A 12,447-nucleotide genomic window follows, 5' to 3' on the forward strand; every position below is an offset into this window, starting at 1 on the left:
GTGAGGGTTGCAGTGTCCTGGTGTCATGTGATCAGCTTTTGCGACCTTTTGACAAGCAAAGTCAATGGGGAAACCAAATTCACTTAACAACTGTGTTAGTAACTTAACAATTACAGTGATTTACTTTATAACTGTGAGAAGAAACATCATAAAATGGGGCAAAATTTACTTAAGAAATGTTTCACTCAGCAACAGAAATTTTGGGTTCAGTTGTAGTCATAAGTTGAAGACTATCTGTACATATACATATACCTATGCACAGGGCTTTTTTTAATCATAGAACGCCCAGAATTTAATTAATTTAATTTTTTTATTTTATTTTAATCCCATTTATATCCCGCCCTTCTCTGAAGACTCAGGGCGGCTTACAATCTAAGCACAAATCAAATGTGCTTAGCAATAGCCTTCATTCTATGTATATGCCTGCTTATTAGGGCTTTCGCCCCCCCCCCAAGCGGCATTATTACACAGTCAGCTTATTGCCCCCAACAATCTGGGTCCTCATTTTACCAACCTCGGAAGGATGGAAGGCTGAGTCAACCTTGAGCCTGGTGGGACTCGAACCTGCACTAATTGCAGGTAGCTGGTGTTACTTAAGGAGGCATTAGCCCACTGCTCCACCAAGGCTCTTAATTATGGGACTAATATGCCGCCCTATCTCCCGAAGGACTCGGGGCGGCTAACAACAATAAAACAACAATAAAACAATAAATACAAATATTGAAAAGAGATTAAATTTACAAAGCCCCACTAAAAACCAATAAAAGTTAAAAACAAAATTAAAACCCCCGTCTTCAGTCCAGGTCAGCCAGTTGGAAAAAGTATGTCTTTAGGTCGTGACGAAAGGACCGGCGATCTGGGGCCATCCGAAGAATGGAGTTCCGGCACCTCCTCCGACAAACGCTGGCTTTTCGGCTTTGAAACGGAGATGAGCACCGGCCCCTAGAGTCGGAAACAACTAGCACGCATGTGCGGGGGAACCTTTACCTTTATTAATTCTGCAACTAGAAAAATACATGTTTTTGCTCCACCAGAAAAGTTTTTTATAATCTAAATGAGATGCTGCAAATGGAGCACAATCTTTCTTGCCCAGACAGTATCATCATAATACATTATTAGCCACTGTGATCTTCTGTCATTCCACTCTAGGAGAATTATGGCGGTGGCACTGAATGGGTACGCAAGCCTAAAGGCTGACTGCAGCTTGCTACAAATCTCTTACTAAGCTCTTGCAATAAATCTCAGAGACAAAAGTCTTTTTAAAAGGGATAACACTAAAGGGAACTGTCATTTGTTTTCTTAGGGAACAAGCAGTTGTGAAGGGACACCATGTACCACTTGACGTTCTTAACCTCATAGAAAATGACATTTATCACACCAAATCCGGCAATCTCAACAGAGGGCAGTGTGGAGTAAAAATAATATTTAACCTCTTTAACCAGAGTTTTGTGAAATAAGTGGCTTCCTTTAATGAAGTCACTTCTCTGTTTGTTAGTTACACTGAAACCTCAAGTGATTTATATGGAGAGCTTCACGTAAGACACTCCCTTTAAAAGAATTAATTCTCAAGATGCAACAATCCTCAACTCTGTGTTTTTTTTAAATATTTATCAGACAAGAGCCAAGATTTTTGTCTGATAACCTGGCAAAATTTGTGACTTTTGTCTGATGAATTTTAAAAAAAAGGTTTTCAAATTATGTTTACAGGAAGCCAGTCAGATGTTCCATGGTGGAAAGGGAATGAATGATATTTGAGCTATCTTGTGTGTAATAGCATTTGATCTCAAGCGTGCCACACTGAACATAATTTATCCTGATGAGGAGCAACTCTCCAATAAGAGGAGAAGTGATCTTTCCCAGCTAAATTACTCAACGTTCTTTGTAAAGATAGTCTTCTATTTACAACCACAATTGAGCCCCAAATACCTATGACTCCCAGCTAAAACCCCTCCAATACACAATCAGTATTCTAAAGTCCAACTTGGAAAAGACATTACTCTTCCTCATTTTGTAGGTGGCAGCTTTTGCATCCTTTTAAATCAGGGGTCCCCACCCTATGGGCCGCGGCCCTCTTGGCCAGCGGCCATGGAAATAGCTGGCTGGTGTGCACATGCATGTGCACGCACTCCCCCCACTTGTGCTAACACCCGTGGCTTGTTTGCGCATGCCTACGGGTGTGAATGGGGCCACTAGTGCTGGGCAGGTGTGCGCGAATGGGGCCATTAGTGCCTGGCTGCTGGCTGCCCATTACTTCTGCTGTAGCGTTTTGTCTGTGAGGCCAGCACCTCTGAGGCCGGGAGGCCAAAGACGTGACTCCAGGACAGGGAGGAGCCAATGATGGACATGAGGCTCCTGGAGGCATCAGAGTGATTTTCAGCAGCACTGCTGCAGCTGAGCCTCAGATACCTGCTTATTTTGGGGCTTCAGCTTCTGGCTTCTGTTTTGGCAGCCATGATTCTCAGGAGACATCTGATGGTGTGGAAGGTCTTTGTCCCAAAGTTCCTCTTCAAAGCGGTGAGATTTTTGGTGAGCTGTGTCTTTCTCCTCCTGGGCCTTGGCCTCGTGATGCACATGGTACAAGCGGGTCATCCTTGCGCAGTCCAGATAGTGCAGCAGTGCAAAGGAGTCGGTAGAGTCAGTGCTTGCAATGAGGAGACCTGATCTGCCCTTGAGAGATGCTCTCTGCTTCCTCTCTCTGCCAAGGACAGGGACTTTGGGAGCAGCAGAAAGGAGGGACCCCTTGGTTTCCGGTTCCGGAATTTCGGTGCTCCCAGATGCATGAGGGAATCGCTCCTTGTGTCGCCTGGATTTCTTCATCGGGGGGGCCCTGTAAAGGGGTCAAAAGTTGCCCTGGAGGGGCGATGAGTGGGGGAGAGGTCTCTCCAGTCGGCGGTAGAAGGGCGGCAGCCCTCCCATCGGCTTGGAGCTACTCTCCGACCTGAAGAAGAAAGGATTGGCCACTCCCATGGCCCATCATTTAGCCGTTTCCTGCCAAAGCCAAAAGCACAACAAAGCACTTGAAAACTGGGTGAGAATTGCCTTCTTGTTTTCCTAATTGTCTACTTTCCCTGCCAAAAGCTCCTCCAATTTGCTTCCCCCTGCGAGAAGAGAGGGAAGGGATTTTTCCCCCCTCACCCTCCTTAAGAGCGGCCTTTGTCTACATTGGGAGAGAAAAGAAAAAACCTTGTATTAAATTATACTCATTTATTGGACTTACTGCCTTTCTACTTTTGGCCCAAAGTCCCTATATTTACAGAAATGGACTATTCTAGTTATTAGTCTAAAAGAGGGGACAAAAATTAAATAAATAAATAAGAAAGAAAGAAAGAAAGAAAGAAAGAAAGAAAGAAAGAAAGAAAGAAAGAAAGAAAGAAGAAGAAAGAAAGATACTGTCTGAAAAGGTTTTGAAGTACTCTGGTGATATCCAGTGAATACTATTTGCAAACAAGCTTGTTTACATTTTGGACTGACCTTGGCATTAAGATAAAAACCTGAAACAGCTGGAGATGAATTTGGCTTAGACTTGTGGAGGTGGACTCTTACTGATTTTTGTTTGAAAAATAGCCTCCATCAAGGATTATTTACAATTATTACAAAATGGAGAAGGATCAGCCACAAACCTCGCTTGACTCGCTTGAAACAATCTACAGAATCACTGAGATGTCTATCTCCAGATTTAATAATTTACATGCCAACCTTAAGTCACAAATTGAAACCCACACTGCAACTAAAGAATTTACACTTCAGAATATAACAAAATTGGAAGATATTACTATTGAGACAGAGGAATATAAACAACAACTATCCAAAGAACCCACAACTTTAAAAGTACAAGTAACTATCACTATGGCAAATAACCTTAAGGACCAACAACATACTATGGGAAAACTTAATGTGCAAGATAGTGATGCCAACATAGAGGACGTGAAAAATCAACAAAGACAGTTTCCTGAAAGCCTGGATAGCCAAGCATTAATTACAAAATTGGATAAGACTCTCTATTTAAAGCAGATGAACCCAGACGGAAGAGGAATCCAGACCGAACTGAAGATAAGTTTTTAGAGCAAATACAGAGACTAGAACTAACAGGGCAACAACATAATGATTACAAATGGTTTGGGTTTTGTGGACCACTGATGGCTAGATGGCATCCTTCGATTCAAATAATATGTATTGGAGTGAAGGGAGACCTATCTGGCAATTTAAAGGCCTTGGTCTGGAAACCTGATTGGCAAAAAAAAGAAGAAGCCAGAGTTGATTTAAAAAATGTGTTCTTAGAGAACCATTAAAGGTTATCCTTTTAGTAATCAGTGATCTATCAGGATCTAAAATAGAAAATGTTTATGAGATAGAATTAGAATGTGTTTATGTATCTGTTAGGCTTATTTTAGACATAATTTGTGCACTGACATAATGGAAATTTGGTTTATAGATCCCACGTTTGATGTTAAAAGATGTTTGATTATTTTATTTAAGAATTAAGAATTAGCTTAAAACAGAATCTGGTTGTGTATAAATAGTTGTAGATTGTTAAACATAGGCTGTGGTCCTGTCAGTAACGTGTGATGTGAAACAGACAATGTTTATTAGGTAGAACATAGCTACTCAGCCACTGTGTACATGTTAGATGCTATAGTTTTTGCTGTAATGAAATAAGGGAAATTTGGGTTGTGAATATTATTTGGGATGTTAAAGGCTTAATTTGAATAATATAATTAAAATTAGGTAAACTTTAATAACAGGACATAGATATATCTCAATGAAATTGAATTGACAAATTTTTCAACTGACCATGTTATTTATAGAAATTTATCAGTTTAAACTGGTTGTATGAAATGTTAAGGGAAATTGAGAAGGATGTTTTGATAGTGTAACCTGAATTATGTACTGAAAACTGTTACTGAATCTCTGATTACCCAGTCATCATGATGCTTTCTAAATATGTAGATTTCAACTGAAAAACCAATAAAACTTGTTTAAAAAAAAAGGAGGGACCCTTGGTTGCACCATATGAATGGGGAGTTGCAGTGGAACATCCCTTGGCAAGACTTGCCAAGGAATGGGAAGAAGTACCAGATGAAACCAAAGGGAACTTTAGGTCCCTGCACGCTGGGTGCTTGGGGTGCACAGACATCGTGTGGGGAATGACTGGGTGGCAGTTCTTTCTTTCTTTCTTTCTTTCTTTCTTTCTTTCTTTCTTTCTTTCTTTCTTTCTTTCTTTCTTTCCTTTCTTTTCTTTCTTTCTTTCTTTCTTTCTTTCTTTCTTTCTTTCTTTCTTTCTTTCTTTCTTTCTTTCTTTCTTTCTTTCTTTCTTTCTTTCTTTCTTTCTTTCTTTCTTATTCTGGAGGATTCAGCAACTACCTCGGGAGGAGAGTGTGCAGCAGACTGGCTTGGCAGCAGTTTAGCAGCCCTGGGCAATTTGTCCCAGGCCTGGATGGTACAGAACAGTTTTCTGGAGAGGGAAGCTCCAGCAGGGCCAAGCGGTGGGCAAGGTGCGTCTCTGGTGCTTCGCCTGGCTCGGCCTCTGAGACACAAGAGCAGATTTGAAGTCTGAATGGCCAGGTATTTGAAGATAATATTGGAATAGAATAGAGCTGGAAGGGACCTTGGAGGTCTTCTAATCCAGCCCCCTGCTCAAGCAGAAGGACCTATACCATCTCAGACAGGTGATTGTCCAGTCTCTTTTTAAAAACTTCCAGCGATGGAGCGCCCACGATTTCTGGAGGCAAGCTGTTCCACTGGTTGATTGTCCTCACTGTCAGGAAGTTTCTCCTTAATTCCAGGTTGCTTCTCTCTTTGATCAGCTTCCAACCATTGTTTCTCATCCCTCCCTCTAGTGCTCTGGTGAACAACCTGACCCCCTCTTCATTGCTGCTATCAAGTTGGGATGCTAGATTCTAGGTTCCAGGTTTTGAATTTGGCTTTTTGAAATAAATTTGCATGCGTTTGCACGCACCAATTTAGAAGCTGCTCTCCTTTCCTCTGGGTCATGAGCCCGGAAAGGTTGTAGGCCTCTGTTTTAAATGGTTACTAACCATTGGTAATAGACTATATCTCAATGCAGAGATAGGAACCAAACCCTATAGCAGACTCTGATACCAAATATGATCCTGTATCCATTCTGGTGGCCTAGTACAGGGTGTAACTATGGTGCCAACAACTTCAGGAGGAAACACAAATATTCATCCTCCTATATAGTTTAGGCCGTTACCTGTTCATAACTTCATCTTTTGTTGGGCAAGCCAATTTGTAAACACAAAATTACAGACATTAATAACATTAGAAGACAATATCCAGAAATCAATGGGATGTAGAAATATACATATATAGAAAGTTCTGTCTCTAGAGAAAGACCAAATTGGTGTGGTTGGGAGGAAGAAACGAACATCTTGGAGATTGGAAGATATACATATACATATACATACATACATATATATACACACACACAAACACACATGTGTGTGTGTGTGTGTGTGTGTGTGTGTGTGTGTGTGAAGGGTTAAGTATTTTAGAATACCTTGCTAAGCCCCAAACACGGGACAAATCTTATTGCCTGTTTCAGCCTAACCCAGGGGTCGGCAACCCGAAAAAGGAAGAGAGCCACTGGGAACCGGTTCCATCACACACACATAAAAGTGGGAGCCGCATGCGTGCGTCCATGCACGCGCATGCGCAAAAAAACGTCTTGCGCATGCGCAAAACGGTTTTTCTTGTGCATGCGCGGACGCCCACGGTTGCCACCTTCCTGTGTGTGTGATGGAACTGGTTCCCAGTGGCAGCGGCGCCGCCGCCTTCGGCAGCCTGTAAACGTGCCGCGGCAGCTCTCCCAAAGAGAGGAGGGCGGCGGCCTGCAAACGGGCCGCGGCGGCTTTCCTCCTCTTTGGGGGAGCTGCCACGGCACGTTTGCAGGCTGCCGAAGGCGGCAGCTCTGTAGGCGGGCCGCGGCAGCTGTTGCGGCCTATGGGCGCGACATTCGGCAGGGCCCCTCTTCGCAGCACGGCGCGAGGCCCTCACCCCCCACGGACACGCCCTCCTCGCCACGGGAGCCACCCCCGCCATCCTCGCACACCACTAGCGCAGGCCCACCTCGTCTTGGGGGCCTGCCCTCCGCACGCCGGCTGCATCCTCCGATCGACCGACGCCGCCAGGGAGACTGCCCGGTGTCGGGCTCGACACGCCCGACACCCGGCGAGGCCGCGGAGGGACTCACCGGGCCCCGTGACCAGCTGCCGGCATCTGTATGCAGCCCCCACATTACTGCGGCCTTCCACCGAGCCGGGGAAGAGCGTGGCCGCCGGGACGACCCAGCAGCCACCGGCGCCTCTCTCGATGCCCCAGCAGCCACCGGGGCCTTCCGGCAGGCCGGGGAACAGCCGTGGAAACGCGCAGCCGGCTGACATGACCCAGCGCCGACGCAGTGGGCCGAGGAAGAGCGCAGGAGTGGGGCAGGAGCGAGCGTGCCTGTTCTGCTCCTTTTCTCTTCCAAGCGGCGCTGAGATCTCGCTTTCCCCCCCTCTTCCTCCCTCTCTCGTGCTTTACATACACACACACACGCACGCACACACAAAAGCACAGAGTTCCCCTTCCCCCTTGTACAGGAATGAAAGGCCCCCCGAAGGAAGCCCGGCCTCTTCACCGGACCGATCAGCTGAGGAGGTTTTTGCAAGCGGGAGACGGGCAGAGCAAGATAGCCAGAGACTCCTCAGACGGCGCCGTCTTTTTCTTCCCCTCCAGCTGCTGGCTCTGAGCCCCAGCTCGCGGGTCTGCCTGGCGGCTTTGCGCGAAGCTTGCCGGGGTCGTTTTGAGATTTACACGTGTCGTTCTCGGGGGGGGAAAGGGGTACCCGACCTATTCCCCCCCGTTGAACGAGCCAGGGGAGGGCAAGAGCATCTGCGGGCAGGGAGGGAGGAGCGGCGAGAAAGGGACGTTTGGGTGTAAGCCGAGCAACCCCGAAAATCGGTTTGAGTAGAAAAGGAGGAGCTTTGGCAGGGAGGGAAGTGAGGTTGGAAAAGCAGGCCGGGCGAAGGAAGGGAGCGGAGGCGGCAGCTTTGCAGACGCAGCTTTCTCAAAGAGCGGCGCCGCTGCCCGTTCGCGCGGAGGTACGCGTGCACCTCTCTAAAGGTTTGGGGAGGTGCGCGTGCACTCTCGGAATGGGTAGCGGCCCCGCTTGTTGCGAAAGCTGCCGCGGCCCGTCTGCAAAGCGAGGTGAAGTGATAATTAAAGCGCCAAGCCTGACAAAGGCGGCGGGGCGGGGAGCCCTCCTGCACAAATCAAATACTAATCAAAACCCAAGGAGACGAGCGGGTGGCCGAGATAGTTTCCAGCCCCTGCGCCTACATTGTCTCAGATTCCACTGCTGACGGTGGTGGACAAGGCGAATTAAAAGCAGCCTGCCGCCCAGGAGACGGCAGCCAAAGCTTTGACCACACCACCCCCCTTGTATCTCATTTGGTGAAAAGAAACAAACAAAAAAGGGGGGTGGGGTACTGTGAAAGTGTCAAGAGGCGGACGTGGCAACCGGGGGTGGGGGGGCTGTCTTCCACAAGACAGCGCTACCTCAGGAAGACCAGAAAGGGGTCTCGCCTATTCTTCTGTGCTCTCCTCCGCCCACCTTTCGGGCTGAGTCTGGCGGCCGGGAACTCTGCTTCCCCTGTTTGGCGGAGCGGACTCGCTCGCTCCGAGGCGAAGTGGCGTCAGAGCCAGGCTTCAGCAGCCTGCGCGGCAAGGAATACCCTGTGTGGCCGCGGCTCTCGGGGAAGCCCTGGCTGTCCGCTTCCTCGCTCCACGCTGCCATTCGGGGCCCACGCGTTCCCCGGGCAAATCGCGGCGCCCAGCAGGCGAGGAAACACGCCCGCTCCAGTTGCCCCCCCTTCCCTCAGGAGACGCGAAGCAAGTGACCGCCCGGAGCGCGGGCTCTCCGGGAGCCGCCTCTGCTGCCCCAGTCCTTGCAGTTCCCGCTTGCTCGGTAGGGATCTTTCCCGGGACTGGCTTTTCCCTCTTAGCCAGACATTGTGGAACCGCTTTCCTCCTCCTCCTCTTCTCCAAAAAGGCCTGTTGGAAAACTGCACAGAGCAGAAGCGGCAGCCAGGAGCCCACCATCTCTCCTCTCCCGCTCGCTCTCGCCGGAGCGGAGCAGCCCTGGAGCAGCCCTGGAGCAGCCCTGGTGAGCCAAAGAGACGAAAGGCCCCGAGCGATAGGAAGGGGATCTCTGCCCTAGAGCGGGGGGGGGAGGAAAGGCCCGATCGCTTTGTGTTACCTGCCATGAAACCAGTCCTTGCAGGCGTCGCACTCAATCATGAAGCGGGTTACGTCGTAGGGCAGCCAGGCAGCGGAAAGAAGCAGGCAGGCAGGGCGCCGAGGTATGGAGACCTGCCGATGTTTGGGGAGGTTTGGGGAGGTGCGCGCGCACCTCCCCAAACCTCCCCAAACTTCGGCAGGTCTCCGGACGGCGGCGGCTTGGGAGAGGTGCGCGCGCACCACTGCCCGTTCGAAGAGGTGCGCGCGCACCGGGCGGCTGGGAGCCGCAGGAGACGGCTCAAAGAGCCGCATGCGGCTCCGGAGCCGCAGGTTGCCGACCTGTGGCCTAACCCAAGGTGACAGCTCATATTTGTGTAAATTTTTGGATTGCTAACAAAGAATTAAAGGGAGACTAATATGGCCATTTCAAACTCATTTGTTCTCATCAGTCAGCCATACCCTTCTGAGATTCGAATCTGGGCCGATTGCACATTAGGCAATTGTTCTAACCTTTAGGCACATACACATACACATACATATACCGGCTGCCATTGTCAACCTCCCATTGCCCGGTTCGCTCCCACAGAGTCGGCCTCCTCAGGGTGCCGTCGGCCAGGCAATGCTGGCTGGCGACCCCCAGGGGGAGAGCCTTCTCTGTGGGCACGCCGACCCTCTGGAATGATCTGCCCCCGGAGCTGCGGACGGCCCCTGACCTTCAGTCCTTCTGCCGTGACCTGAAGACCTGGTTGTTCCAACAAGTGGGCCTGGACTGACTACAGTTTTTAATTAGGCTTTTTACTGGGTTAAATTGTCTTGTAATTTTGCATTTATTGTTTAATTCTTTTTTAAAAAAAATATTCTATGTTTTTTAATTTTTATTGTTGTGAGCCGCCCTTAGTCCTCAGGGAGAAGGGCGGCATATAAATTTAATTAATTAATTAATTAATTATACATACATACATACATACATATATATGTTTTCGTAGATTCTCGTAGATATATATGCTTGTTAACTATTTTAGATTACCTTGCTAGGCCCCAAACATGGGACAAATCTTATTTCCTGTTTCGGCCTAACCGAAGGCCATCCACAGGCAGTAGTCACAACAGTGACAGCTCATATTTGTGTAAATTTTTTAGATTGCTAACAAAGAATTAAAGGGAGACTGATACGCATTTCAAACTTATTTGTTTTCATCAGTCAGCCATACCCTTCTGAGATTCGAACCTGGGCTGATTGCACATTAGGCAGTTGTTTTAACCTCTAGGCCACAAGCTCTTTCTCACTTTGTTAGCTGAGAAGCAAGGGAGATATGTTTTTAAATGCTAACAAAGCTAACAAAGTGAGAAAGAGCTAGCTGAGAAGCAAGGGAGATATGTTTTCAAATGCTAACAAATGCTAACAAAGCACACACCTCTGATTATAAGTATTATATGAGAAAAGATGTAGAAAACTGATTAGCTCAACAAATAGCTGAAATAAATTACAAGATTCTGTAAATTCATTCCATTTTCCTTTAATTATATATAATTTAAGTCTTCTCAGTATAGCACATAGTTTCATCCATGTCAAAAGTTATGGCTGTTGTAACAATCCTCTCAGTAGCTCAAACTTTCAAACACATCCGCAACAAACCTTCCCAAGGAAAACCCATTCATTGTCACGTAGGCATAGAGAGACATTCCTCCAACCCACTTCCTTTCTTGGAATGCAGAAATGTTTTTGCTCCTCTAAAAATAAAAAAATGTGCAGTATGGGTAAAAGAAAGCAAGGGGTCTTTACTGTAGAAAAAGTGGTGTAAAATCTAGGCAGTATTTGCGTCAGATTGCCTCCTTTATTCTGTGTGATGCTAAATCATCTGATTTTTTTTGTATTATTGTTTCTCTGCACAATAACAATTAAACTTAATATATACCATCCCAGAGTGCTTTACAGCCCTTTCTAAGTAGTTTACACAGAATCAGCATATTGCCCCCAATAATCTGGGTCCTTATTTTACCAGCCTGGAAAGGATGGAGTGAAACTTGAGTCAAACCTGAGCCACTCAGAATCAAACTCCAGGCTGTTGGCAGAGATTTCCTGCAATACTGCATTCCAACCACTGCGCCATCAGGGCTCCTAATTCGTGAATTTAAACTTTTACCCTTTCTTCAGGCTGAGCAGGAACACATTAATTTTATTATAATCTTTCAGTAATCTGCATATTAGACTATATTCCTTTGGGGAGACCAGCATCATTTGTAGTCTACCTGGAACACTCTGTTGTCTATTTTATTGTTTTATCTATGGCATTTGTAACATGCTTGTTTTTTCTGTGAGATGGTTTTATCTCACACAGGTGATGGGAGGAAAAGATGAATTCTCTAGTCATCTACCTAAATTAGGGGTCCCCAACCCCCGGTCCGTGGACCAGTACAGAGCTGCGGCATGCCAGCAACCAGTCTGCACAAACAAGGAAAGACTCATCCACAGGATGCAGGCAGCACACGAAACCAGGCCCCCTCCAATCTGCAGAAAACCCCTCTCCTCATAACTGGTCCCTGGTGCCCAAAAGGTTTGGGACCTCTGACCTAATTCGGTATTAAATACTACTAAATTATTTAAATTTTGTGCTTTTAATCTTTTTATTGCCAGAAAGGCAGTGAGGTTATGAGAATCCAAACTCTTTCATGCACCAATATAGGGAGTGGATGGCAAATGACTCACTTCTAGGACATAAGTACTGACAGTGGTTCCTGCCAAGCTATCACAACTCAAAAAAGCAGGACAAAAATGTGAAGGCTGATGGAATGGAGTGTTTGAGATCTTCAGCCTTCTATTCTATTGATTTAACTGTTTCCACTTCAATGACTTTTACTTGTTTAGCCATCAACTCCAAAGCAAACCTGTATTTCTAATTTTACCATTCCCCCTTCCTATTTTTTTTTGTCCTTCTAAACTACAACATCTCATAAACACTAATAAACCTTGGGGCTATAAATCTCATGCAATAAGGGAATTACTATTCTTTGAGAGGCTAGAGAAGATTGGTTGTTGGGTTTACTGCATAGGGCAAGTAAGAATATATATTACAGTATAACTTAATTTATGAGCAGGATCTAAGTAATTTTTATAGCTCCCATTCTTTAAAGCAACCCTGCTTATTCCTAGCCCTTCCCTTTCTTCTCCATCCCAAACGGTATAGAAGTAGAAATCTCTCTTGTAAGAAT

Source organism: Vipera berus, assembly GCF_964194415.1.
Source record: "Vipera berus genome assembly, chromosome: 2".
Classification (NCBI taxonomy): domain Eukaryota; kingdom Metazoa; phylum Chordata; class Lepidosauria; order Squamata; family Viperidae; genus Vipera; species Vipera berus.